General features: G+C 47.7%; 1 protein-coding gene and 1 non-coding gene across 2 annotated transcripts in view; one reads left to right on the top strand and one right to left on the bottom strand.

Moving 5' to 3' along the window:
* Positions 1 to 2018: 2018 nt before the first annotated feature.
* LOXL2 (lysyl oxidase like 2) overlaps positions 2019 to 27772 on the top strand; it is a 112542-nt gene continuing 86788 nt past the window's right edge. Inside the window, exon 1 of the mRNA XM_065946628.1 lies at positions 2019 to 2219. The gene's annotated coding sequence lies outside the window, so the exon portion shown is untranslated. The remainder of the gene's footprint in view (positions 2220 to 27772) is intronic.
* TRNAG-UCC (transfer RNA glycine (anticodon UCC)) lies at positions 27290 to 27362 on the bottom strand. Its single transcript has one exon. It is a non-coding gene; the product is annotated as a tRNA-Gly (tRNA).

Genomic DNA, 27772 nt, shown 5'->3' with positions numbered 1-27772 from the left:
CATCCTGGGGGCCCTGGAGTTACTGTGGGCTTTTTGTTTCAGTTGAAAATTTTCTTGAGATAATTGTAGATTCGCATGCAGTTGTAAGAAGCAATACAGAGACAGCCCTCACTCACTTTGCTCAGTTTTCCCCAGTGGTGACATTTTGCAAAACTATACAATAATATCACAATCAGATGTTGATGCAATCCACTGATATTTAGATTTCCTCACTCATACTTTGTGTATTTGTGGTATGCAGTATGTGTATGTGCTTGTGTATAGTAAATTATACACAATTTTATCACCTGTGTAGCTTCTGGTATCCACCACCACAGTCAGGACTCTGAACGTTTCCAACATCCCAGGGATCCTTCATGCTGCCTTTTTAGAAACACACCCACCTCCCTCCTGGCCTTTTCCTGTATCATCCACCAGACCTGAGGATCGTTTCACTGTTCAGGGTGAGGAGGAGGACTGTGAAAAAAGCTCACAGGGCTTGGGATGGGCTATGAGTCAGGGTGCCAAGTTTGGGGCTTGCTGCATACATGTAGTCAAAGCTATGGTTTTTCCAGTGTATGGTTTTTCACGTACGGATGTGGTAGTTGGACCATAAAGAAGGCTGAAAGCTGAAGAATTGATGCTTTCAAATTGTGGTGCTAGAGAAGATTCTTGAGAATCTCTTGGTCAGCAAGGAGATCAAACCAGTCAATCCTAAAGGAAATCAACCCTGAATGTTCATGGGACTGATACTAAAGCTGAAGCTCCAATACTTTGGTCACCTGATGCAAAGAGCCGACTCATTGGGAAAGACTCTGATGCTGGGAAAGATTGAGGGCAAGAGGAGAAGAGGGCAACAGGGGATGAGGTGCTTGCATGACATCCCCGACTCAATGGACATGAGTTTGAGCGAACTCCGGGAGATAGTGAAGGACAGGGAAGCCTGGCGTGCTGCAGTCCATGGGGTTGCAAAGAGGTGGACAGGACTGAGCTACCAAACAACAGGTTAGCTGTGGCGGATGGAATGTCCTAGAGAACAATGGGCTTACAAACCCAGGGATGAGGAGACAAGTCTGAGCTGGAGGCTGATTTGGAGTCTCCACCTATCCTGGGTGAAGCTTTGAGTTTACTGGGGAGGCAGAGGAGTGGGAAGAGGGAACACAGGAAGAACCAAGAAGAGGAGCCCCATCCCTAATGTAAATCACTTGTTTGGGTTTCTGCCCACTGCCAAAGGCCCACAGACTGGGTACCTTGTTTTCCAGCCCCTACCTCCCCAGGGCCAAATCTGGCTGTTGCATAGGAAGCCCCGGGGAATCCCCTCAGGGCTCCCCAAGCCCACGTGACCCCCTCCCTTTGTCTTCAGTGTGAGCCTCGAGCCAGGCAAGGAATGTCCTGCGCCATAGACGTCCTTAGCTGCGTCGGGTTCAGGCTTCTGATCGCATTGCTAAACCCGGCCCTGCGCTGTAGGAAGGACCTTAACGATAACTGAATCTAAAGCCTTTAATTTACAAAAGAGAGAAGGGATTCTCAGAGGAGAGAGACGATCAGCCGGAAGAAAGGCGGCTGTGCGTAGTCACCTCCAGAAACTTCTTTGCCCATCAGGAAAATCCCAGAAGAGGTAGATGACTGTTTCTGAACTCTTTCAATCACCAGTTTTCATTGAGCATCTATTAGGTACCAGGCAGCGCTAGGCTGTCTGCAGACGGGGAGGGATTAGGCGCGGGCTCTCCTGGGGATGGATAAAGACACCGAAGGGTTAAATTCCGGGAGTTCCGCGTGGGGCGGGGGCGGCAGGGGGGAGTGCAGAGGAGTCTCCCAGAGGAGAAGGCCGCCCCCCAGCTTCTCAGGCTCCGGAAACCTGGGCGAGAACAGTCTAGGAAGGGCTGCCCCGTTGGCGCGCAGCCTCCTCCGCACAGCCCCTCTGGCCCCGGGAGCGGTCGCTCTCGAATTACAACAAAAGGGGCCGGAGGCCGGGCCTGCAGCGGCGGCCGCCTTCAGGGAAGGGGGTGGGTCCGGGGAGGGATTTGCCGTCCGACGCTGGTTAAAAGTGCCGGGAAAAGAGCTCAGGAGCCACTCCAGCCCACGGCTTCCTAAACTTGGGAGTTCACTTTTTCAACCACCGGAGAAGTCGTCGGCTCCTCCCCATCCGCTCGGGAAAGGGGCTCCGCGGCGACGCGCGCAGAGAGGAGCCCCCAGTGGAGAGCCGGGCCCAGCCAAGCAGTGCGCACCACTTCTGCCAAGTAAGAGCGCTGCCAGGGCGGTTCGCGCGAAAGCGGAGGTCTGGGTGGGGTCTTCAGGATCCGCTCCCCACGCGCCGCCTCTCAGCGGTGCGTGGGGCTCCCGGGACCTACGAGGCGGGCACACAGAGAGAAAGCTTGTTGCTCGGAGATGCGAGGACTTGCAGGCTAACGGGACCCACCCAGTCCCACCTCGCCTGAACCCCGCTAACCTCGCCGGTTAGCCCACGCAGCAGGCGCGCCCCCGGGAGCTGGCCGCTAGGTCCGTGGCTCGCCAGGGGCGCCTGCAACCAGGCAGGACAGAGCCAGTCCAGACCCGGTGCGGGCTAGGTGCCTAGGAGGGCGCCGCATAGGGCCACAGACACTGAGGGCTGCGCTGGTGCCTGGAATTCTGGCTTTTGAGGATGTGGAGCGCGCGGGGGGCTGGGGGCGCACTGGGGCGTCCCCTGAGCTGTGGCTTTGGGTATGTGGAACACACTGGGTTGGGATGGGGTGTGCGAAGGTCGGGGCTAGGGCGCAGCCGGAGAGCCCTAGCGTCAAATGCCTGGAATTGGTTTTCTCGTCAGCGGGCCGGAAAGGCTAGGCTGAGCGCTGGAGTGCGCGCTGAGTCCTTTGGGCAGAGAGGTCCGCTCCGCGCCCCAGGTAGCAGTTCCTGGCCTGTCTGGGTACCAGGAAACCCCTCCCGCCGTTATCGCACGGAGGCTCTGGAGCAGAAAAGCGCCAGCACAGACGAATCCATGGATGGTACACGCAGGATCGCCTTGGGGCTAATTCTGGTTTTATGCTGAAACTCCATCCGTCTTCAGTGCCTGCAACTTATACGCAGGCGCTTTGCACACCTTCCTCCCCTCTACTCCCCCAACTCCCCACCCCCACCCGCCCCCCGCGCTCTCCCGACCCGACCCGCCAACCCCCCATCTGGAGCGCTCTGGAGTAGCTGCCTGCAAGAGCAGTCGCTGTAAATCAGCGCCGGGATAGACGATTGGAAAAATCGGAGGAATTCCTTCCTCCTAGTCGTCTCTCACCGGCCCCAGGAAAGACCCCCGAAACGCAGCGGGGGTGGGGTGAGGGGAGGCGGCGGAACACCACCCGGGAGGGGACTGAACTTCTCCAGGCTGGGAAGCCTCAAGTCCGAGTGAGAAGAGAGGTGAGAATCAGAGTCAGAAACACGCCCCACGTTAATTTCGTCCACTGAAATCTTGGAACTGCGGAGATCCTCAAATCGGTCCAGTGGATTCTTTTCTGTGCGAGAGAAAAGTGCTGAAGCTCAAGGCTACACGCGGGGTTAGCGGGTGTGGAGACTTGAATCCAAACCCCCACCCCAGGCTCCTCACCTACCTCACGGCTAGCCGGTCTGTCCCGGACCCTAAAAGACCATTTGTCACCCTTGGTGGAGTTACTTGGTTATTTATGGTGCATTATGTACTCAATGGTCAGGGCTGGGGCTTAGGACGCAGACGAAGTGCTCGCTTCCCTGCTCAGCTTCCAGATGAACGACGGACTCCCTGGACTCTTCCTTGGCTCAGTTGTTCCTTTCCCTCTGTCTTTTGTTCTGTTCCCCTTCCTGGTGCCTAGAATCCATCTCTGGACTGGCCATCAAATCCACGGTAAATTGGGCTTCCCCGGTGGCTCAGCGGTAAAGAATTTTCCTGCAATGCAGGAGTGGCAGAAGTGAGTTTGATCCCTCGGTTGGAACGATCCCCTGGAGAAGGGCATGGCAACCCACTCCAGTACTCTTGCCTGGTGAATCCCACGGTGCATGTGTGCGCATGCGCGCCAGTATTTCTCTGTCTCTGATTTTGTATTAAAAAAGTGATTTGGTCCAAGGCCGTTTAGTCTTTAAGCGGCAGAGTTGAATAGGAAACTGAGGTCTGAAGAGGAAGCATCCCCTTGACGTTACAGTCGGCTGACATTTTGGTGCATGGCAGATGGGAAATTCTGCGGAGATGTTTTCACATGTCTCCTTTACCACTGGCCTCTTCACCTGGCCTCTCCTGGCCTTTTCCTAAGGTTTTCCCTCTGACAGCTGTATGCCCAGTGTACAAGGGCCTTGTACATGAGACAGATTTTCTGTGCTTTGGGAGGTGATCATTAGTGAAGCTGTCTAGTATCCTAGAAAATTCTACACTGTTTATTTAAAAATCATGTTTTTATTCTGAAAAATTCCAAATATAGACAATAATAGGGGAAAGGCCCCCATATACTTCCCACTCAGCTTCGACAGTTATCCACATTTCGCCATACTTACTTGTCTATCCCTTTCCAATTTCTATTTCACAGAAGTATTTTTTAAACATTTGTTTTTATTTGTTTGGCTGCTCCAGGTCTTAGTTGCAGTGTAGAAGCTCTTAATTGGGGCTTCTCAAGTAGCCCTAGTGGTAAAGAACCTGCCTGCCAACGGAGGCGATGTAAGAGACATGGGTCAATTCCTGGGTCAGGAAGATCCCCTTGTGGAGGGCACAGCAATCCGCTCCAGTATTCTTGCCTGGAGAATCCAATGGAAAGAGGAGCCTGGCCGGCTACAGTCCACGGGGTCACAAATAGACATGACTAAAGCAATTTAACACGCACTCCTGAACGCATAATTGAGGCATGTAGGATATAATTCCCTGACCAGGGACCGAACCCAGGCCCCCTACTTTGGGAACATGGAGTCTTAGCCACTGGACCTCCAGGGAAGTCCATAGTGGAAGTATTTTAAAGCAAATCTCAGACATACAATCCTTTCATCCCTATGCAGTTCAGTGTGACCTCTAAAAACATTAAATAACCAAGATAGGTAAGAGTAATTCTTTGGTATCATCTAACACCCATGTTCAATTTTTCCCCTAATTTCCACCCAAATGTCTTTTTACAGTTGATCTATGTTCTGTTGATTTATATGATTTTTGTTCAAATTGTATATTATTCCTTTCAAACCACTTTTCTACCTCTTGTGTTATTTGATTCACACAACTTCCCACTAAAGAGCGAGGTGGGTTTTGTTGAATTTATTTTACAGTTGAGGGAGCTGGTCAGCAGAGAAGCGGTCCCGATGGCACAGCTGGTAACTGGCAGAGCCCAGACCTGGCCCAGCGTCCTCCTTCCGGGGCAGCGGCGGTTCTGTTTCTCTGTGCTGTTCATGGAATATCAGCTGTTCTCTGACTCATTCATCCTGGCTCTCGCTTCATCCTGGGCTTATCACTTCCTATTCACCTGGTATCAGAAACCCCAGTGTAAATATTTAGTAATCAGCCATTTGGTGTTGGAGATAAATCAGCGGCAAAGTCAGGAAGCCTGGGCTTATTTTCCAGCTTATGGGAAAGCAACTCACCTCTGGAGAACTCGGGGCGGCCCCCTCTGAATTAAGAGCCATCATCCTTCCCCTTCTCAGGTTCCTAGTTCTGAAAGTAGGATGAGTGAAATGACTGGAGCCGCAATTCCTGGAAGAGATAAACAGCCCACGAAGAAATTTCATTGAGAACAATCACCCCTCACTCTTCTTTGCCCGAGTATTTTGGCCGCTGGTGTCTTTAGCTGGAGATGGCTAAATTCTATGGCAACAAAGAGGCTCCTCTCTGAAGTTCTTCATTTATGGACAACTTTTGTTTATCCTGCCATTGTCTGATGAGGCTAGAAGACACCAGAACTTTCTACTTTTAGCATTTTCACTACTTGTGTTTATTTGCTTTGGAAAGGGGTAATAACGAAGTCATTTTTACATCTTATTAATGAGATTCATGAGTTGTAATTCTCCCTCCTTGGCTGGCTGTGGGGGAAAATGGAATCTCTTATTTCTTGATGCCTAGATTTTCTGCTGTCATATTCTTTGCCCTGAAATAGACATCAAATGAATAGACCTTCCACAGTACATTCCAAGGTCTACACAATAGACCTTCCACAGCCCATTAGGGACCGAGGAACTGGTTGCTCCAGTCCCGTTATTCAACATAGGAACTCCAAAGGGACAGAGCATTACCTTTTAACCATGCTGTCTTCTGGCAGCTAATAGACTGTCTCTTTAGGGACAGTAAAATTTCTAGGTGATCTCCTTGTCAGCAGCTGCTGTAGCTTTCTTCCTTTTGTAGTTTTGGGAGCTTTAGGAGGTAGAGATGTCCTCTCCTGGGGCTGCTTGAGTTTAGGAGGACAGCTTGTAATGACTATCGTTCATCTCCCTCTGGAGAAGGGCATTATGATCAGTCTGCCTAGGAGTGTCACACAGACCCATCTGGACCCCAGGGGTCCTGAGGCCTTGGATGAGGTAGCTGCAGCCTGTCCTGCTTCAGACACAGCCAGCCAACAAGACTAACAATCATGAGCCAGCAAAGGGAGAGCCAAGTGGATCCCAGAGCCACAGATCCGCAGCAATGCCCTACTCATCTTCTGAGTCTCTGCCCTGTCTCAGTTGAAGTGAGTCTTCAGATCTTCTCATCCCAGTCATTTCAGCTGTCCTTTTGCAGGAGGTGCGTGTGATGGGCAGGGAGCATAGTCCAGCTAGCTGTGCTGGCCAGTCTTCCCCAGCCACCTGTATCAGAGACATCTTTAGGCATCAGAACCAGCCTTTCAGAACAGGTACTTGTTCCAGGGTGATAAAGCATCATGGTGACAGTTTGGATACGATGTCTATCAGAGATGAATGGATAAAGAAGTGGCACATATACACAATGGAATATTACATACCCATAAAAAGGAATGAAAATTTCCTTTAAAAAGGAACTTTTTACCCATAAAAAGTCTGTTAGTTCTAGTGAGCTGAATGAACCTAGAACCTGTGACGTAGAGTGAAGTAAGGCAGGAAACACACCTATGAATACACCTCTATTGTATATTTTAGGGCTTCCCAAGTGGCGCTAGTGATAAGGAGCCTGCTTGTCAGTGCTCGAGATATAAGAGACACAGATTCAATCCCTGGGTTGGGAAGATCCCCTGGAGAAGGTAATGGCAATGCATTCCATTATTCTGACCTGGAGTATCCCATGGACAGAGGAGTCCATAGGGTCGCAAAGACTTGGACGTGACTAAAGCAACTTGGCACTCATGCTTTGTATATTAATGCATTAACATACCAGAGGTTCCTTGCATAGGACCCAGACTCCAGCTGTAGCCACCACATAGATTTATGTGAGAAAAATAACATGAATAAAGTCTGTTTAACAAAAAAAAACTCTATCCAGAGTTTTAAAATCTCTTTATCACTTTTCTTGACAAAAACAATATACCCAGATAAGTGTGTACAGCAAATAAGGGTGTAGAGAATGAACTCAGTGGAGGTGAGGACATAATTAGGATCACAGTTAATAAGTTCTCCTTGCCCAAGTCTTTTTCATCCCTTCACTTGAAATACCTTTTATATTATATTATAATGGCTTCCCTGGTGACTCAGTCAATAAAGAATATGCCTGCAATGCAGGAGACCTGGGTTCGATCTCCAGGTTGGGAAGATCCTCTGATGAAGAAAATAGCAACCCACTCAAGTATTTTTGCCTGGGAAATGCCATGGACAGAGGAACCTGGTGGGCTCTGGAGTGGAGCCCATGGAGTCCATGGAGTGGAAAAGAGTCAGACAAGACTTAGCAACTAAACCACCATTAGGTTATAATATCATACATGAGTGATGATGCATTTTCTTTTTAGTTTTTTCCTGTTGGAATCTGTCAGACAAGCAGACACAGCTGGCCTGGGGCTGCCCCGAGTCAGGGGCTCCCAGATGTCTTCCTTGACGCATTGCCAACGCGATGCCGAGGGCATCTTCTGAGAAAATACTGCCGCTTGCCTATAAAACTTGTGCTTTATGAGAAGATAACTTCTGTTGATGACTTGCAAACAGCTCACTTTTGCTCAGACAGTTTCTTTATACTGTCTTCTTGAACTTGGATCCATGAACTTCCCCCATCCCCAGCCCTGTCCCCGGACTTGCATGTCCTGGGATAAACACAGCACAGCTTTCCAGATGCCTGCATGACTCACGACCTAGTGAGAAAGATGTTTCTCTAAATATAAAGATGTTTCAGCTCTTCCGAAACAAACACGAATATAAATTTGAGTAAAGTACCTTTTAAAAGTACCTCTTCCAGAAGAATAGCCAATGTAAGTGACATGGCACCAAGCCTAAGGATACAAATGGAAATGCATTCATTTTCATTTTTATTCTGATAAAATATACAAAACATAAAACTCACCATTGTAACCATTTTTAAGTATACCTTTCAGTGGTATTGCATACATTCACATTGTTGTACAACCATCACCACCATCTGTTCCAGAATTTTTTTCATCTCCCAAAAATGAAACTCTGTATGCATTAAACACTGACTCCCTCCTTCTCTCATCACCCTGGCAAGCACCATTCTACTTTCTGTCTCTATGGTTTTAATTACTCTTTGTTGTTGTTCGCTAAGTCGTGTCCAACTCTTTGCAACTCCATGGACTGCGGCATGCTAGGCTCCTCTGTCCTTCATTATCTCTTGGAGTTTGTGGAAATTCATGTCCATTGGATTAATTAATTAATTACTCTAAATACCTCATATAAATGGAATCATACACTGTTTGTCTTTTTGTGACTTGCTTATTTCACTTAACACAGCTGTGGTCCCCAACCTTTTTGGCATGAGGGACCAGTTTCATGGAAGACCATTTTTCCCAAGGCCCAGTGGAGGGGAGGGATGGTTTTGGGATGACTCAAGCACATTACATTTACTGGGCAATTTATTTCATTATTATTACCTTGTGATACATAATGAAGTCATTATACAATTCCCCATAATGTGGAATCAGTGGGAGCCCTGAGCTAGTTTTCCTGCAACTGGATGGTCCTGTCTGGGGTAATGGGAGACGGTGGGAGCCACTCCCCAGCAGCGCCTGTGTCACCACTTCAGCTCCACCTCAGATCATCAGACATTAGCTTCTCGTAAGGAGCTGTTAGCCTAGACCCCTCGCATGCTCAGTTCACAGTAGGATGCAGGCTCCTATGCGAATCTAATGGCGCCACTGCTCTGACAGCAGGCGGAGCTCAGGTGGTAACGTGAGCAGTGGGAGCGGCTGTAAGTGCAGATGAAGCTTTGCTTGCTCCTCCACGACTCCTCTCCTGCTCTGTGGCCTGGAGAGCAGGGGTGAGGGGGTTGGGATGGTGGACCCCTTACTTAACATATTGTCTTCAACTTTTGTCTGTGTTGTAACATGTGCCCAAATTTCCTTGCTTGTTAAGACTGAATGAAATTCCATTGTGTATATGTGCTACATTGGGTTTATCCAGTCACTTGTCTGCTTGGGTGGCTTCCACTTTTGGTTATTGCAAATATGCTGCTATAGGAGTTTCCCAGGTGTGCTAGTGGTAAAGAACCCCGCCTGCCAGTGGAGGAGACCTAAGAGATGTGGGTTCGATCCCTGGGTCAGGAAGATCCCCTGGAGGAAGGCATGGCAACCCACTCCAGTATTCTTTTTTTTTTTTAATTTTTTTTATTTTTCAGTGGGTTTTGTCATACATTGATATGAATCCGCCATAGAGTTACACGTATTCCCCATCCCGATCCCCCACCACTCCAGTATTCTTGCCTGAAGAATCCTATGGACAGAGACGCCTGGTAGGCTACAGTCCATAGGGGCGTCAAAAGTTGGACCCAACTGAAGTGATACATGCATGCATGCTAATACATGCATGCTGCTATGAATGTAGGTGTACAAATACCTGTCCTGGATGAATTTTACAAGATGAACATACCCTTGTAATGACCATCTAGATCAAGAATAGGACATTACTCAGAGTGTATGGATTTAAAGATAAAGTAGGAGGTTTCACTATATTTATGCCACATTTTGTCTACCATGAGACTGTTAAGAAGAGATGTTTGAAACACAGTTTATAATCTGAGAGGCAGCAAGATTAGTTGTGAGATTTAAGCAACTTCTTTCCTTTAAATGTCTGCAGAAGATGATACAACATATTTGGGGTTTGCAGTTACAACTGTATTGGGGCATCACCAGCAAACATCATTCTTCCAGGCTCTCCCTGGGCCACAGGGGTTTGCATTCACCTGGAAAACTCCTGGGGCTTCCCTGGTGGCTCAGGCAGTGAAGAGTCTGCCTGCAGTGCAAGAGACCTGGGTTCGATCCCTGGGGTGTGAAGATCCCGTAAAGAAGGGAATGGCAACACACTCCAGTATTCTTCTGGGGCTTCTCTGGTGGCTCAGGCAGTAAAGAATCTGCCTGCAATGTGGCAGTGTGCTGTGGTTAGTCGCTCAGTCCGACTCTTGGCAACCCAATGGGACTGTAGCCCACCAGGGTCCTCTGTCCATGGGATTCTCCAGGCAAGAATACTGGAGTGGGTTGCCAGTTCCTTCTTCAGCAATGTGGCAGACCCAGTTTCAATTCCTGGGTCGGGATGATCCCCTGGAGAAGGAACTGGCAGCCCACTCCAGTACTCTTGCCTGGAGAATCCCATGGACAGAGAAACTTGTGGGCTACAGTCCATGGGATCACAGAGTTGGACATGACAGAGAACTGCTTTTTTGTCACCTTCTATTAGATCATGAGTTTTAAGCCTTGAGTGAAAAAAATTCTCAAGTGAAAAATTCCTGCCTTCCTTCCTCCTTCCATTCCCACCTGGTCCCCTCTTGATTTCTTTCTATATTTCTGGCTGTGCCAGATCTTCTCTGCAGTGCACAGGCTTCTCTGGTTGTGGCACTCAAGCTTGGTTGCCCCGAGGATGTGGGATCTTAGTTCCTCAACCAGGGATCGAATCCTCATCCCCTGTGTTGGAAGACAGATTCTTCACCCCTGGACCACCAGGGAAGTCTCTGGTCCCCTCTGTTATTAACTAAAATGATTTATGAGTGACATCCTAGTTGCCAGAGACTCAGCCCGTCTCTGTAAGAGACAAATATGAGTAAGACATGATATTCGACATGTGCATTTAAAAATAAGTCATCAGTCAAGAATGATATGCTGAAGCCTGGCAGCTGACTCCATGTGCTCACATGGTGCCGACAGCAGCCTCAGAGCAGTGCCAGAGAAAATGTGGAGCTTGGGCTTGTTGCATCTCACAAAGGGGGTAAGATTACCTGTCAGGTGACCTGGAATTGCTCTAGCATGCCCGGAACCAAAGTGTAAGAATAATTTGAAGAGCAAACTTTTGAGCGGCCTTGAATTCAGATGCATTGAATGTCCAAGAGCACTCTGCTAACCTTGAGGTTTAGGGACCATTTTAGTGATTTAAAAAGAAAAAACAAAAATTCGAACATCAGTGAACCCCATGAGGTCTCTAATCCTTTCCAGGGGCGCTGTTAATATTCTCAAATTGATGTTCTCCAGGCTCTCAAAGCCACACCCACCTCCCCACCCCACTATCAACCTGCTATATAATCTGTTACCCCATCATCATGATGTTGCAGCATGATGGTATCCTGTGCGTGCATATTAAGTCGCTTTAGTTGTGTCTGACTCTGCGACCCTATGGACCATAGACCACCAGGCTCCTCTGTCCATGGGATTCTCTTGGCAAGAATGTTGGTGGGTTGCCATGCCCGCCTCTAGGGGACCTTCCCCATCCAGGGATCAAACCCTCATCTCTTAGATCTCCTGCACTGGCAGGGGGCTCTTTACCACTAGCTCTGCCTGAGAAGCCCCTAGCTTCTTCTTTGCCTGGAGCGTTGCTAGTTTCCCAACTGGCCTCTTTTCCCTTGCTGTTAACCCATGGGAAGTCATTCTTTATGCAGTAGGCACAGTGATCTTTCTAGAGCAGAGGTGGGAAAACTTCTTCTCTAAGAGTCAGATACCAGATATTTCAGACTTAACAGGTCCATTCGATCTTCGTCGCAACTGGTCAACTTGGCTGTTTTCATGGGAAAGCAGCCATAAACAACAAGAAATGAGAGCATGGCTGTGTTCCAAGACTTTTGTTTCCAAAAAGTCACAGATTTGGCCCACGCGCTGTTGTTTGCTGACTCTGCTTTTAATCACAGATCTACCCTCCCTCACCCTCCTGCTTACATTTTATTGGCTTCTGATCACCCAAAGGAAAACTCAGCTTGTTGGTATGACATGCAACTTTCCTCATGGTCCTCTGCTTGCTTCTCCAAGCTCACCTCTTCCACATCCCCTCACTCTACCCACTATCCCAGCTGTTCCACTGTTTATCTTGCAATTCTGAGCCCCACACGGCTCTCAGAACCCCATGTGTTATTTCACACCTGTCTGGAATGGTCTCCCTTCCCCACCGTCAACCTGTCAAACTCCCTCTTCCCTTCAAAACCTGCCTGGATGTCAGCTGTCAAAGTCTTTGCCCGTTCCTCATCTCCAACTGTAATCACTGTCTTTTCAGTTCTATTTCTGTGTTTGTTTCTCTAAATACACTGTGAACTCCTTGAAAACAGAACCCACATCAAGATTCATCTTTGAATCCCAGTGTCTAATACAATGCCTGCCAGGTAACAGAGGCTTGGTAGATAGATATTACTAAACTGAAGTGTCAGTTAAGTAGATTCCTTTTTAGAAAGCTTAATTGAAATATAATCCACAGGCTATAAATTTCACCTGTTTAAAGTGGTCAAGTCAATGGAGTTTGGCATATTCACAGATGCATGCAACCATCATAAAGAGAAAACTGTATGTATTAGCCATCTCCTCTTCCTCCCATCCCCTTACACCCACCCCTGAATAGCAACTAATCTATTTTCTCTCTATTACCAATTCTGGATATTTCATATAAAGGATTCATATGATATATGATATTGTCTAGCTTCTTTTAGTTCATATGATGTTTTGAAGCTTCATCCATGTAATGGCATGTAGCCATACTCCATTCCTTTTTCTGATCCAATAATAACATTCCACTGTGAGGATATACCCCCATTTTGTTTATCCATTCACTGTTGATAGACACTTGCGTAGTTTCCACCTTTTGGTGATAATGAATAGCACTGTTTCAAATATTTGTGTGCAAATTTCTGTGTTAGCATCTGTTTTCAATTCTCTTGGGTATATAAGTAGGAGTGGAATTGCTGGGTCATATCGTAATACTTTGTTAAACTTTCTAAGGAATTCTCAATCTATTTTCCGCAGTGGCTGCACCATTTTATATCCATGCAGCAGTGAGGCTGCCGGTTTCTCCACATCTTCACCAACACCTACTTTTCTCCGCTTAAAAAAAATTATAAATTATAGCCATCCTAGTGGGTGTGAAGTGGTACTACATTGAGGTTTTTGTTTGCATTTCCCTAATGACTAATGATATTGAGCATCTTTCCATGTGCTTGTTGGTTATTTGTATGTCTCTTCAGGGAAATGCCTAGTCAGTCCTCGGTCCATTTTTAAATCAGATTGCTTGTCTTTTTGTTATTGAATTTTAAGAGTTTTTATATATCCTGGATACTAGATCTTTCTCAGATACATGATTTACAAACATTTTCTTATTTGTGGATTGTCTTTTCACTTTGTTGATATTTCTTTTTCTCAATTCACATCACATTTACTCAGTATTTATTCTGTGCTGGACATGGAGGACCTGGGGATGTATCTACCCTCCAAGGGGTTCACAGTCTTAGGAGGGAAACAGATATGTAAACAGTACAATAAATAATCGATTAGTACACCCTTTTTTCTGGCCTTCCCAGGTGTCACTAGTGGTAAAGAACCTGCCTGCCAATACAGGGGACATAAAAGATGCGGGTTTGATCCCTGGGTCGGGAAGATCCCCTGGAGGAGGGCACAGCAAACCAATACAGTATTCTTGTCTGGAGAATCCCATGGACAGAGGAGCCTGGAGGACTATGGTCCATAAGGTTGCAAAGAGATGTGACTCAGCACACACGCACACCCTTTTTTCTACCCCCACTGCTGCTGCTCTGGTTCACGAAGCATCACGATAGTGTGTTTTTTTAAAAATATTCATGTATTTATTTACGGCTGCACTGGGTCTTTGTTGTGGCATACAGACTCCTCGGTGCTGCGTGCGGGTTTTTTCTAGTTGCGCCGAGTGTGGCTTCTCTCTAGCTGTAGTGCACAGGCTTCTCATCGCAGCGGCTTCTCCTGGTGCAGAGCACCGGGTGTGTGGGCTTCAGTAGTTGTGACGCAGAGGCTTAGTTGCCCCACGGCCTATGGGGTCTCAGTCCCCGGACCAGAGATTGGCAGGTAAATTCTTAACTGGACCACCAGGAAAGTCCCCTTGATAGTGTCTTTTGATGCACCAACATTAGTAACCGATCAGTTCTAAAAGTAGCTGAGAAAGTCAGCCTCCCGTAGTAAGAGCAAGAACATGTTGCTCTCTGTGTAAGCGCTCTGGGGATGTCCGTTTCCTGACACAGTGCCAGCTGGCGCTGTGAGCTGGGCCTGGCTGGTTTTGGTGAGGTGGCATTTGGTACCTGCTGCTATTACTCACTGGACTTCTGGAAGGGAGCCAGTGTTTCTATGGACAGGAGGATCCCAGATTATGGGCTCTTCACAAACTGAGGACAGCACTCCTGCGCCCTCCCCTGAGCCACCAGACATTTCTAGACAGGCCAAAGATGTGGCCCTGGCCTCTATGCCAGCTGCTCCTTCCTCCCCTGGGGCCTGGGTTCTATTTCTCATCTGAGGGACTCAGGCGTGACGAAGTGACTGTTGGATCAGGTTGCATTGCTTGGAAGGGAGCTTGACCTGGAAGCTTCTGGAGACACAGAAGGTGTCTAAAGCCACAGTTGAGTCCTGCTGTGACTGTCACTCCCTGAAGCATGTGTGTGGGAGGCATAGCTTCACTTGTATCTGACTCTGTGCAAACCCGTGGACTGTAGCCCGCCAGGCTCCTCTGTCCATGGGCTTCTCCAGGCAAGAATACTGGAGTAGGTGGCCTTGTCCTCCTCCAGGGGATCTTCCCCGCCCAGGGATCGAACCTGCATCTCTTATGTCTCCTGCATTGGCAGGCGGGTTCTTTACCATTAACGCCATCTGGGAAGCCCCCCAAGGCATGGGCTAAATAGAGAAGGCTTGGGGAGTATGTCACTTAAGACCTGAGCTCCTTGGCTGTTTTTTAAAAATTATTTATTTTTGACTGCACTGAGGCTTTGTTGCCGTGTGAGGGCCTTCTCTAGTTGCGGCGAGTGGGGGCTGCTCCAGTTCTGGCGTGCGGGCTTCTTGCGGTGGCTTCTCTCGTTGCGGAGCTCGGCTCTAGGGCACTAGGGTCCAGTAGCTGTGTCTCATGGCCTTACTAGCTCTGTAGCATGCGGAGTCTTCCCGGAGCAGGGGTCGAACTCAAATGCCCTGCATTAGCAGGTAGATTCTTCACCACTGGACCACCAGAGAAGTCCCTACTTAGCCATTTTAAGAGTCCATCTCTTAGAAAAACTAGTTTGAGGACTTCCCTGGTTGTCCAGTGGTTAGAACTCTGTGCTTCCACTGCTGGGGGCCTGGGTTCCATCCTTGGTTGGGGATCGAAGATCCCACAAGCTGATCAGTGTGCCCCCCCCCCCCAAAAAAAAAAAGATTTAAAGAAAAGCTGGTTTGTACACTCCCTCCATGCCAGGACTCCCCCTACTCACCTACCCACCCCCCCCCCACCCCCTCGTCGCCCCAGTGAGCCCCTCTCTACCGTAGTGTCTGTGCCCAGACCAGTTCTCCAGAACTGGATGGGGCATGCAGTCACCCCATCCCCCACGACACTTCCTCCCCTGGAAACGATACTTATTTGCAGTGATTGGATCACTTGCCCAATTTGCACCCCATCCTGGCCTGACGTCTGTTCTCCTCTCTTCCCTACCTTTTATGGATCTTAATACGTCCATCAAAGTGGCACAGAAATTCAGACCACTTTGGCTACTTGACTGCTAGCTCTGAGAAAGGGTGTCTGAGAGTGTGTCTGTGTTGGGAGTCGGGAGGAGGTGGGAAGATGGTTACAACCTGTTACCCAAGTGCTGGGTTAAGAGTGTTCAGAGGGTGGGAATTCCCTGGTCTGGGTTCGATCCCTAGTTGGGGAACTAAGGGCCTGCAAGCCCAAACCTCATGGTGTGACCAAAATAAGAAATAGAAAAAAGAGTGGTCGATGGGTGAAGTGACATCCCTCCTAGAATTTTTCCAGGTTGTCACTGATTTTGTAACTGTAATAGTCAGTTTTTGTAATAGTCACCGCTCATTTAGCACTGGCTCTGAGCCTATCACTGACTGTCCTGGGCACTTGGTACTTCTTATGGAACCCACTAACACCCTGAGCCCCTTCTGTATTTGCAGAAGCCAGATGTGAGTCTGGGATCACTCTCAGGTGCCAGCACCATGCTCTTTGTATCACTATATGTTATACAGTGGGCTTCCCAGGTGGTGCTAGTGGTAAAGAATGCACTTGCCAATGTAAGAAACACCAGAGATGTGGGTTTGATCCCTGGGTTGGGAAGATCCCCTGGAATAAGAACTGGCAACCCACTCCAGTATTCTTGCCTGAAGAATCCCATGGACAGATGAGCCAGGCAGGCTATAGTCCATAGGTTCACAAAGAGTCAGACATGACTGAACACACATGCCAAAAAACATATATATATTATCCTGTAGTCAAATGGCAACCCACTCCAGTACTCTTGCCTAGAGAATCCTGTGGACAGAGGAGCCTGGCCGCTGCTGTCCATGGGTTCACACAGAGTCGGACACGACTGAAGTGACGTAGCAGCAGCAGCAGCAGCAGAACCATATCTCCGTATTTCTAGGGGCTGATGGGGGTGGCTAACTTGAACTTGATGGTCATCCCTGCCTCACCCCGCTTCCTCTCCAAGCAGCAGCACTGATTTTGGATCTCCTCTGCCCCTTCATAGCGGGAGGGAAACAGTGGAAACAGTGACAGACTTTATTTTCTTGGGCTCAAAAATCACTGCAGATGGTGACTGCAGCCATGAAATTAAAAGATGCTTGCGCCTCCTAAGTAAAGCTATGACAAACCTAGACAGCATATTGAAAAGCAGAGACATTACTTTGCCAACAAAGTTCCATATAGTCAAAGCTATGGTTTTTCTAGTAGTCATGTACGGATGTGAGAGCTGGACCATAAAGAAGGCTGAGTGCCGAAGAATTGATGCTTTTGAACTGTGGTGTTGGAGAAGACTCTTGAGAGTCCCTTGGACTGCAAGGAGATCAAACCAGTCAATATTAAAGGAAATAAGTCCTGAATATTCTTTGGAAGGACCGATACTGAAGCTGAAGCCCTGATACTTTGATCACCTGATGCGAAGAACCAACTCTTTAGAAAAGACACTGATGATGGGGCAGATTGAAGGCAGGAGGAGAAGGGGATGACAGAGGATAAGTGTTTGAATGGCATCACCAACTCAATGGACAAGTTTGAGCAAACTCCAGGAGATGGTAAAAGACAAGGAAGCCTGGCGTGCTGCAGTCCATGGGGTCGCAGAGTCGGACACGACTGAGCAACTGAACAACAGCCAATGCCCCTTCTTTATGGGCTACAGTCTGTAGAGATAAGGTGTGTCTCTTAGGGCTTCCCTGGTGTCCAGTGGTTAAGGATCTGCCTGCCAATGCAGGGGACATGGGTTCGATCCCTCGTCCAGGAAGATCCCACATACCTCAGGGCAACTAAGCCTACATGCCAGAACTACCGAACCAGTACTCTGGAGCCTGTGCTCTGCAATGATAGAAGCCATGCAAGGAAAAGCCCACTGGCTGTAACTAAAGAAAGCCAGCCATGAAGACCCAGCACAGCCAAAAATAAATTAATTAATTAAAAGATGTGTCTCTTACAGACACTGTATATTTGGCTTTCCTTTTCTGATTCCATCCGACAGTCTCCAGTGGTTCATTTTAAAGTGTTTGAAATTGTACCTTCATCCCCCCCCAGGAAACAGCCTGGTCAGAATGAGATTCCACCCAGGGCCTGAGATGGACTGTGGGGCACCCCAATCGGTCACGACAAATTGTGCCAGACAAAGGCCTCTTTCTGAAAGTGGACAGAAGTTCAGCTCTGGATGCCTACCTTCTGGCCATTTCACTGGGCCCTGAACATTCCCACCCTGTGGCCAGAAATAGACAGGACGGAGGTGGACTCTTTGGCCAGGGGCCAGATGGACCAGCCCTGGCCAAGCCTGGTGTCAGAGTCTGCATTCTTGTCTGAGGTGGTTCAGAAGGGCCCCCTTGTCCCCGCCCGCTTCCCTCACTCTCTGATCGCTCTCTGTCCACCCAAGTCAGCCCTCCTTCACAGAGGAATGTGTTCCGTGTGGGGCCAGAAGTGGCAGGCGACCACAGCTGGGGTAGCCTCTCCAGTGCACTCTGGGCCATGAAAGAGGACCATTCATCACTTCTGCTGCTAGATCAGGGATCCGGGTGGCAGGGGGAGGGTCTGATGGAGGAGACGGCCCTCACCCCACCTCTGACCCCAGATCTGAGTGCCGACATCTGGCAGAGACATCAAGCAGAGAATTATGTCTGGGTGAAAAAAACCAGCTGAGCTCCTTGGTCTATTGTTCAGAGACACTAAGCAAGTGGCCTTTGCATCAAGGGCCACTGCTCCCGGCTGGGGAGGCCCATGCTTGCTGATGCAATGTTTCCCAATGGGGACAGCGGGCCCATTACTGGGGGCCCCGGAACACAAGATGCAGAGCAAGTGCTGGGAGCAAGGAGTCATTTACCTACTATGGCCCTCAGAGAAGGTGAGGCCAATCACGCAAAACTGGAACCCAAGGGAGGCCTATTGTAAAAGGTTCTGGCCCCGGATGGTCATGTTGGTAGGTAGAAGGAGTTAAGAAGATCAGTTTGTTAAGAACGGTCGTTTTTTTGCTAAATGCACTATCCACAAGTAGTGTATAATGATGTTTTCTTGTTTGGCCACACTGTGCAGTGTGGGATCTTAGTTCCCTGACCAGGGGTGGAACCCACGCCCCCTGCAGGGGAACCTCAGAGTCTTAGCCACTAGACAGTCAGGGAAATCCCACAAGTAGTGTAGAATTTTTACAGTGTGTTTTCCCTCCTTATCTATGCACATCTTTGTTTTGTTGTTTAGCCACTAAATCAACAACCCCATGGGCTGTAGTCCATCAGGCTCCTCTGTCCATGGGACTCTCTAGTCAAGAATACTGGAGTGGGTTGCCTTTTCCTACTCCAGGGAATCTTGCTAACCCAGGGATCAAACTCACATCTCCTTCATTGGCAGGTGGATTCTTGGTTATATTGGGTATATTGGCTATCTTTTGATACTCAGGTGTCAGTGGTAACAGGCTGAGGTCTGTTGTATCATTTAAGACTGCATTGGGGAAGTCCAAAGCCACTCAGCTTTTCAGACAATACTGTTGCTGCAGCAAGTTCTACGATATAGAATGCCTTTTCTCAGGTAGATGATGATGTCATTCAGACAGGTTTGCTTTTAGGAGAAGAGAAACAAATATTTGAGTAATCCCAAGGAAATCTTGAGAATCAGAGGTTTTTTTTCTGTTTTGTTTTGTTTGTTTGTTTTTGGAGTATGCCTTTGATATTTCTTCCTAAGTGGAAAAATTCAGCTAACAAAAGAACAGCCTAAGAAAAGCACCCTGGAAATTCCAGTTTTACATCTTCTTTTCCTCTTGAAGCCCCTTTGGGTCCAAATTAAGTAAAGGATTTTCAAATAGTCATCCATTATCAGTACAGTGCCATGCCTGGAATCATAGAAATCAGTGTTTCTAGACTCGCGGTTGCCAATGGAGGGGCATATGGAGGAGTGACGGAGTGGGAGTTTGAGGTCAGCGGATACAAACGATCACATATAGAATGGATAAACAGGACAGGCCTACTGTACAGCGCAGGGAACTATGCTCAATATCTGGGATAAACCATAATGGAAAAGAATATTTAAAAGAATGTGTATATAACTGAGTCACTTTTCTGCACAGCAGAAGTTAACACAACATTGTAAATTCACTAAGCTTCAATAAAATATAAAAACGAGCATTTCTAGAATGTACTGGAAAGTTCCAGGGGTGGTATATGTTTTGGAGCTCCAACAAATGATGTGAATCAATTAAAGGAGCACTCTTCCCAATGAACTGATAAATCTCAGCAAGATTCAGGCTTAGAACTTTTTTCTCTCCCTCTGACCACATCCTGAGCCCTAACTCCCAGCAAGACCAGGAAGCATTGGTTGACTTCAGACCTGTTTGACTTATATGTCTTATTTGTAGGCACTGAAGACTCCTTGGAGCCCGCCCTTCCCATGGAATTAGGCACAGTGTAGTGCCTACATAGTTTACAGAGCACGTGTGAACAAACCTTTTGTTTTGGTGCCTAAGCTTTTCTCTAATATTGTGTATTCTTTGGAAAAATGTCTGTCTCTAGTTTTCAAGTAAGTTCTTGCATGAGCTGAATCCAGGGGGAACTACCTAAGCTCATCTTTGAGGGTTCTCAAATATTAATAACACTTGGGGAAATCTGAAGCACAAAATTAAATACAACCACCTACATCATACAGTTTGGTGGTGGTGGTTTAGTCCCCAAGTCGTGTCTGACTTTTTGTGATTGCATGAACTGTAGCCCGCCAGGCTCCTCTGTCCATGGGATTCTCCAGGCAAGAATACTGGAGTGGGTTGCCATGTCCTTCTCCAGGGGATCTTCCCAACCCAGGAATCAAACCCAGGTCTCTTGCATTGCAAGTGGTCTCCTGCATTGCAGGCAGTCTCTTGCATTACAGGTTAATTCTTTACCGACTGAGCCATCAGGGAAAGCCATTTAGCATCAACCAAAACGGTAGTTGGCGCTTGAACAACTTGAGTCAACTCTAGCAGGAAGGGATCTTCCCTGGTGGTCCAGTGGTTAAGAATTCACCTTGCAATGCAGGGGACCTGAGATCCAGGTTCAGTCTCTGTTTGGGAAACTAAGATCCCATTTGCCTTGGAGCAACTAAACCCACACACTCTGGAGCCTGTGCACCACAACTAGGGAGTCCGTGCACCACAACAAAGATCCCTGATGATGCAACGAAGACCTGATGCAGCCAAATAAATGTAAAAAAGAAAGAAAGAAAGAAAGAAAAGAAATGGTTAAAAAAATCTATCAGGCAACACCTGTTGGAACTCAAATATTTTACCTGATTTTGGGGGACCACCTACCATGGGTCAGGAACTTAAGAAACATGATCTTTGTCTTTTGTGAGAGTCCTGAAATGACGATGTTACTTGTTTTTTCCTTCAAAAAGTTGCTTTTAAGTACATATTGTTCCTGTGGCTTCCCAGGAGGCATAGTGGTAAAGAATCCACCTGCCAATACAAGTGATATAAGAGATGTGGGTTCCATCCCTAGTTTAAGAAGATCCCCTGCAATAGGAAATGGCAACTCACTCCAGTATTCTTGCCTGGAGAATCCCATGGACAGAAAAGCCTGGTGGGCTATCGTCCATGGGGTTGCATAGAGTCGGACAGGACTGAGTGACTGAGCACACACATGCATATCATTTCCATTTTATAGATGAAATTCTGAGACTTGGAAAATCTGAGTGTGCCTGAGGTCTCAGAGCTAACGTGATAGAAGTGGGATTTGAACCCAGCTCTGTGTGACTCTAAACCACTGGGCTGTGATGCTTAGTGGCGATAGGGAAGTGGCGTTCTATGCAGCCCATTCCCCACAGAGGATGAATCCCCACCTGAAGAGGTGGCTGCATGTAGGGGGTACTCTAGGCTCTTGGGGAAGGTGAGCTGATTCTGGCTGGTGTTTATCAGGAATGTCTGGGATTTAAGTCCTGGGTCTGTCAAGGAATTCTTTCCCCATCTCTCCCAGACACCCCCTGGGGGCTACAGGGCTTCTTGTCTGCCATGCTTAAAGCACCAACTATGTGAACTTGTATCCTTAAATGGATTGAACTGAATGGAAGAATGTCCTCAACTGCTTAGCCAACAACCGAGGGAGAGATAACTTACTACTTTCTGATAAGGCACAGTCACAGTCAATTTCTGGCTGGCTCTTATTTATCTTAGCCACATACTGAGGTCCTTGAGCACCTTGCCTTTGTTTAAAGTTTTAATTTATTTTTATTTGTGGTTGTCCTGTGTCTTCGTTGCCTCGCGAAGGCTGTGTGGGCTCCCTGCGGTGCGCAGGCTCCTCTTGTTGCAGAGCACAGGCTCAGTAGTTGTGGCTCGTGGGCTCCGGAGCTCTGGCCCAGCAGTTGTGGTGCTGGGGCTTAGTTCCCCTGCGGCATGTGAAATTTTCCAGGACTGTGTCCCCTGCATTGGTAGGTGGATTCTTATCCACTGGACCACCAGGGAATCCCGGGCATCTTGCCCTGACCCCCTGACGATGACCTTCTCCTGAGCCAAACTGTGTGAAGAATTAAGTCCGTCTGCTGCAGTAGTTCCTGGACTTCACTCAGATGAGGTTTTCACAGAAGACTCTGCAAAGTGGCTCTTCCTTTTGTGAAATTTTCCTCTGCATACCTGGAGAGGGTTGGTGAAACCTGGGCCTTGTTTGGTACGTGTGAACCAGCTACAGGAATGTCCCGCTGACCCAGTTGGCTTGCATTCAGGGTAGAGGATATTCCTAGAGTTTCCGTGATGGATGGTGATGCAACCTCACTGGCATAGACTCTTGGGTGGTTGATGACCTTGGAGGTGTTCATAGGTGAAGCTGAGAATAGACCTTTCCTTTGTCTAAAAGCTCTCTGAACTGTGGTATAAGATATGTCTCCATGCAGCTTTTTGATTTCTTTAGTGAAATAAAAATTTCTGACTGAGGACTGATAGAACAGGTGTGAAGAGGAGAAGTGTGACTTCCATCAGTCCAAATGTCTGCAAATGTCCAAAAGGACCAAACCACCCCCCCCCACCCCCCCCCCACCCCCCCGCTCAAAACGTCAAGCACATTTGCCTCTCAACACCATCTCAGACACTGTCCTGCTAAAAGATGGAGCCTCTTGAGTTGCCCTGAAAGCCTTCCTTCTGCCCTGCTGTGGCCAGTGTCTATTTGGAAATGGTCTCAGGGGACCGTGAAGCAAGCTGGGGCTGCCTGGTACCCTTGCAGGAGAAGGAGACGCCCAGACCCTGTAGGCTCTGAGCACAGCTGTGGGTGTTGTTGGAGGGGAGCAGAGAGGGCAGAAGTCGCTGGATCAAGCTTCTCAGAGGAAGTGGGACCTGAGGAATCCCTGCTCCCTGAGGGTCGGCTTGTTCTCCCCTCCGAGCAGCAGCAGCAGCGCTCACTGCCTCCTGCTTTCACAGGCCCTTAGGGCCTCAGTGTCCAGCACAGGTTTAGGGGCTCATCCTTTTGGGGGCAAACCGGTGTGTGTCTCAAGATGGCTCATTTCCCTGGAAATCATCTGTGTTGGGCTGGGGTGAGATCATGCCTCACTCTGCCTCTTCTCTCCAACCTTGTACCCCATGACTCTTGTCTAGACACAAGCCTTGACTATATGCTGGGGTAAGATGTTATGAGCCCAGGGGATCTTCACTTCCCATAAATGACCCCAGTGTCTGTTTACCCCCTTTCCCACACAAAATAAATTTCAGAGGCACTTCAAATTGCATCAGCAGATTTGAAGGGCATGGGGAAGGTCCACCTACTCATGAATAACCCTATTGCCTTTATTTCCAACATTACACAATATGTAAAATTTAGCTATTAAAATTCATAGGGACTTCCCCAGCAGTCCAGTGGTTAAGTGGTTCCAGTGTTGTGGGTGTGGGTTCAATCCTTGGTCAGGGAACTAAAATCCATATGCCATATACTGGGGCCAAAAATCAAACAACCCCCCACCCCCCCAGAAAAACCCAAAAAACAGAGAGAAAAACCCATAAAATTCATATTTAGGAGTTCCTTATTAAAACATAAAAGATCCCTGTTCATAAAATTATGAATTCATTCCTTAATGTGTTAAATGTCTTAATTCAATAAATTCATAAGGAATGGACTTATCAATTTGCTTTCCTATGCAGTTAGGTCAGAAGGAAAAGACAGTTTTGATAAGGCATGATGATTTAAATAGAAATTTATATTTATTCATTCAATTAGTTTTGGGTGCCTACTGAGAACAAGGCTCAGGGGTTCAGAGGTGGCAGGCAGGAAGGAAGAAACTGCATGTAAATGAAGTTACGCTCTGTGCTAGTCATTTCCACTTGTTATCTTGTTTAATCATCACACACACACCTGAAAGGAAGGCTGTTTCCGTGATCAAAACATGAAATCAAGGCTCCAAAAGTACCCCTAAATCTGTAGAGCCTGGAAGTGGTAAAGTCAGGATTCAGACCCTTATCTTCTGATTCCAAGATGCCCGACATCCTCTCTCCAGGGAACCAATGGTGCCAACAAATACCAGTAGGAAGGGTTGCCAAGAGGTAAGAGGACCCTTACAATGGAAGATGAGGGAGTCTAGGGCCCCCTCCATTCACTTCACTTTAAAAAAAATATTTATTTATTCAGCTGCTATTGGATCTTAGCAGCAGTTCAGGGGATCTTTGCTGGGGCACCTAGCCTTCTGTCTCATTGTGGGCCAGGGGCTCAGTAGCAGAGGTGGGTGGGCTTAGCTGCTGCCATGGCATGTAGGATATTAGTTCCCAGACTAGGGATGGAACCCACCCTCCTCCCATGAATTGGAAGGCAGATTCTTAACCACTGGACCACGAAGGATGTCTCCACTTCACATTCAATAGCCCTTTAACCTATGATGAAGAATTAGACCTGATTTTAAAAGCATCATGAGAATGGGTCTACTTTGAGCTATCCGTACGCTGTTATTGTCCAGTCGGTTTTTAATAAGCACCCAACAGATGCCAGGCACCATGGTGGGCCCCCACCCATCACCAACAGCACTCCCTCCGCTTGAGCGATCTGAGCAGAGAGGGGGACATCCGTGCGCAGGGCTCCTGGCACAGCCTGGCCAACTGCACACTCACCAGTGCTAGCTCGCCGGCGCAGGCTGCAGAGCCCCCGGTACTGCTGCAGCAGGGCCGGAAGCTAAGCCACAGAGTCAGCCTGTGGTCCCCGCTCGGGACCCTGGTCACCTGAAACGCCCCCATGGGCTCACGTGTGCCGGTCACCCTGGACTACGTGCTGTCACCTCCTGGACTCGAGGACTCCCCGGCCGCAGGGGCCCCAGGCGCTAGGAGGGGAGGGGGCCCGGGGCGCAGAGCGCGGCGGCTGGAGAATGAAGGGCTACCAGGCCGGGCCACGTGTCTGCTCCGAGGCTCCGGTTCCATCCCGCACCTGGGGACGCCCGGTGGGACCCGGTTCTAAACTGGGTCATTGGGCTGCCAACAACCTTGTCACTGGATTCACACTGCAGCCGGGACCACAAGCAGGGGGGCCACCCTGAACAGATTCCCTTAAGGGCCACCCTTGCCCCCAGTAGCTGGGGACTCCCCCAAGAAGGGGCTGAACCCCAGTTCAAGTGCAGAACGGAAAGTGGCACCTCGGAGCAGCAGGTAAGGCCTCTGGTCTGCAGGGGGTGGTAGAATGGAGCCCACCACAGGGCAGAGGGAGGGCTGTGGGGGTAGCCTTGCGGCATTTTGCTCTCCATCCTCCCAAGCTCTTCTTTGGACTTTGGCTGATTTTTCCTCCTGTGGGTTGGATGGATGCCAACGTGAAAAATGAATTTTGCAAAGCAGTAAGGGAAAGACATACAACAGAAAAGGGGATTTTAAAAAGACATGTAGAGATAATTTCCAGGGAAAAAAAGAAATACAAGTGGTCAATAGAACCTGAAGAAAAAAAAAAGTCAGGCTCACTAGTAAAAGAAATGCTGGTTAAAACAGAATACCTTTTCTCTCCCTGCTTAGTAGATGGAGAAAGTTTTGAAAGCACGGTCATAGCTAGAATTTTGAGATTGTGGGGAAACATACATACTGCAGGCTGAGTGTCCCTAGCAGTCTTTCTAGAGGCAGTTAATATTGTTTTGTAGAAGAGTTCCCTTTTTACCAGCACTTTGACCCAGCAATTTTGCTTTTAGGAATTTATCCCAAGATTGTGGGAAGTTTTAGCTACAAGGATATTGATTTCAATGATGTGAATAGCAGTATAAAATTAACTGGGAAGATTATTCAATCTTATGCCACATCCATAATACTGAATGTAAAAGGCATTGTAAATCTTGTAAAAGTCAATGAGGCATAATGTTTGCAGTAGACTGGTAAATGTGAAAAGCAGTTTACAAAGCAGTATGCAGAAAATTCTTCCAAGTTTTAAAGGGAAATATATATCTGCAGATGGAGAAGGAAATGGCAACCCACTCCAGTATTCTTGCCTGGGAAATTCCATGGACAGAGGAGCCTGAGGGCTACAGTCCATGGAGTTGCAAAGAGTCAGACACAACTCAGCAACTGAGCACACACAGAACATAGATATAGAGAAAAAAGGCTGGAAGGGGTGGACACAACCATGTTGACAATCATTCTCTCCAGTGGAGTATTATTGCAAATTCTTTTCCACTTTTTACTTGTTTGCCTTCTCCAGATTTTTATTACCAGCTTGTATAACTTTCGCAATAAGGAAGTAAAAAAAAGAAAGAAAAATTAAAGTTATTTTTAAAAGAAAAGCATCTGCGTCTAATTTTTCACAATCCCCCAGAGTAGGGAGTAGGAGAAGGCCCAAAAAAAAAGAAGAAACAAATTCAGGAGCACTTTTCAAAGAAAGATTTAGGAGTTGAACCCTGGCCATTCCCACAGATTGGAGACTCCATGAAGATGGGTGGACCAGTTAATAGATAGGCAAATCCGAAGATTACAATTTCTTTAAAAAAAAAATTGCAGACCGCAAATTTTTTCCATTTCTTTTTGAGATATGAATAGACAAGCTGCAGCCTCTGTCGCTGTTGTGCGGGGGGAAGCTCGGGGGGTGGTGCAAGTATGGACTGGGGCCATGGAGCACAGGGATGAAGTTGAAGCACGCAGGTCAGCCTGCTGGCCCTTGTTCAGAGCCTGCCTTGCCACTTAACCAACAGTGCAAACTGAGGCAACTAGCCAGAACTCTCTGTGCCTTGATAATAATGGTGTTCACTCCATTAGGTGAATTAATACAGCAGAATGTTGAGAGGCATGCGTATAAACATTTAATTTTGTGTAAACCTCAGATAGGCAGATGATACCACTCTAATGGCAGAAAGCTAAGAGAAACTAAAGAAACTCTTGATGAGGGTGAAAGAAGAAAGTGGAAAAGTTGGCTTAAAACTCAACATTTTTATTCAGCATGGAGTATCTTAGTTCCCTGACCAGGGATCAAACCAGGGTACCCTGCAATGGAAGCACAGAGTCCTAACCACTGGACCACCAGGGAATTCCCAATGATATGTACATTTTAAACCCTATTAGATGTTATTATTTTACACAGTTGATCTTCATTCAGATTTACCTACACAGCCTCCCCTTCCATTTCCTTCATTCTACATCTAGGATGATCTGTCCTATGCTCTGAAGAACTCCCTTTAGTATTTCCATCTTGTGGATTCTCTGAAGACACAGTCTCACCACTTCTGTGAAAACCTTTATCGTCTCCAAGCAGTACAGGATTCTAGGTTGACTTATTTTTTCAACCCTCTAAAAATGTCATGTGATTATCTTCTTTGTTTTCTTGTTTATTGGTGAGAGTCCAGCCGTTAACCTTATTGTTGCTCCTTTGTAGATAACACTTTTATACTCCAGCTGCTTATACGCTTTTCTCTTTGTCTTGGATTTTCCATGGTCTGA

This window comes from Muntiacus reevesi, chromosome 10 (genome assembly GCF_963930625.1).
Source record: "Muntiacus reevesi chromosome 10, mMunRee1.1, whole genome shotgun sequence".
Classification (NCBI taxonomy): domain Eukaryota; kingdom Metazoa; phylum Chordata; class Mammalia; order Artiodactyla; family Cervidae; genus Muntiacus; species Muntiacus reevesi.
This window is presented reverse-complemented; position numbering and strand designations above follow the sequence as displayed.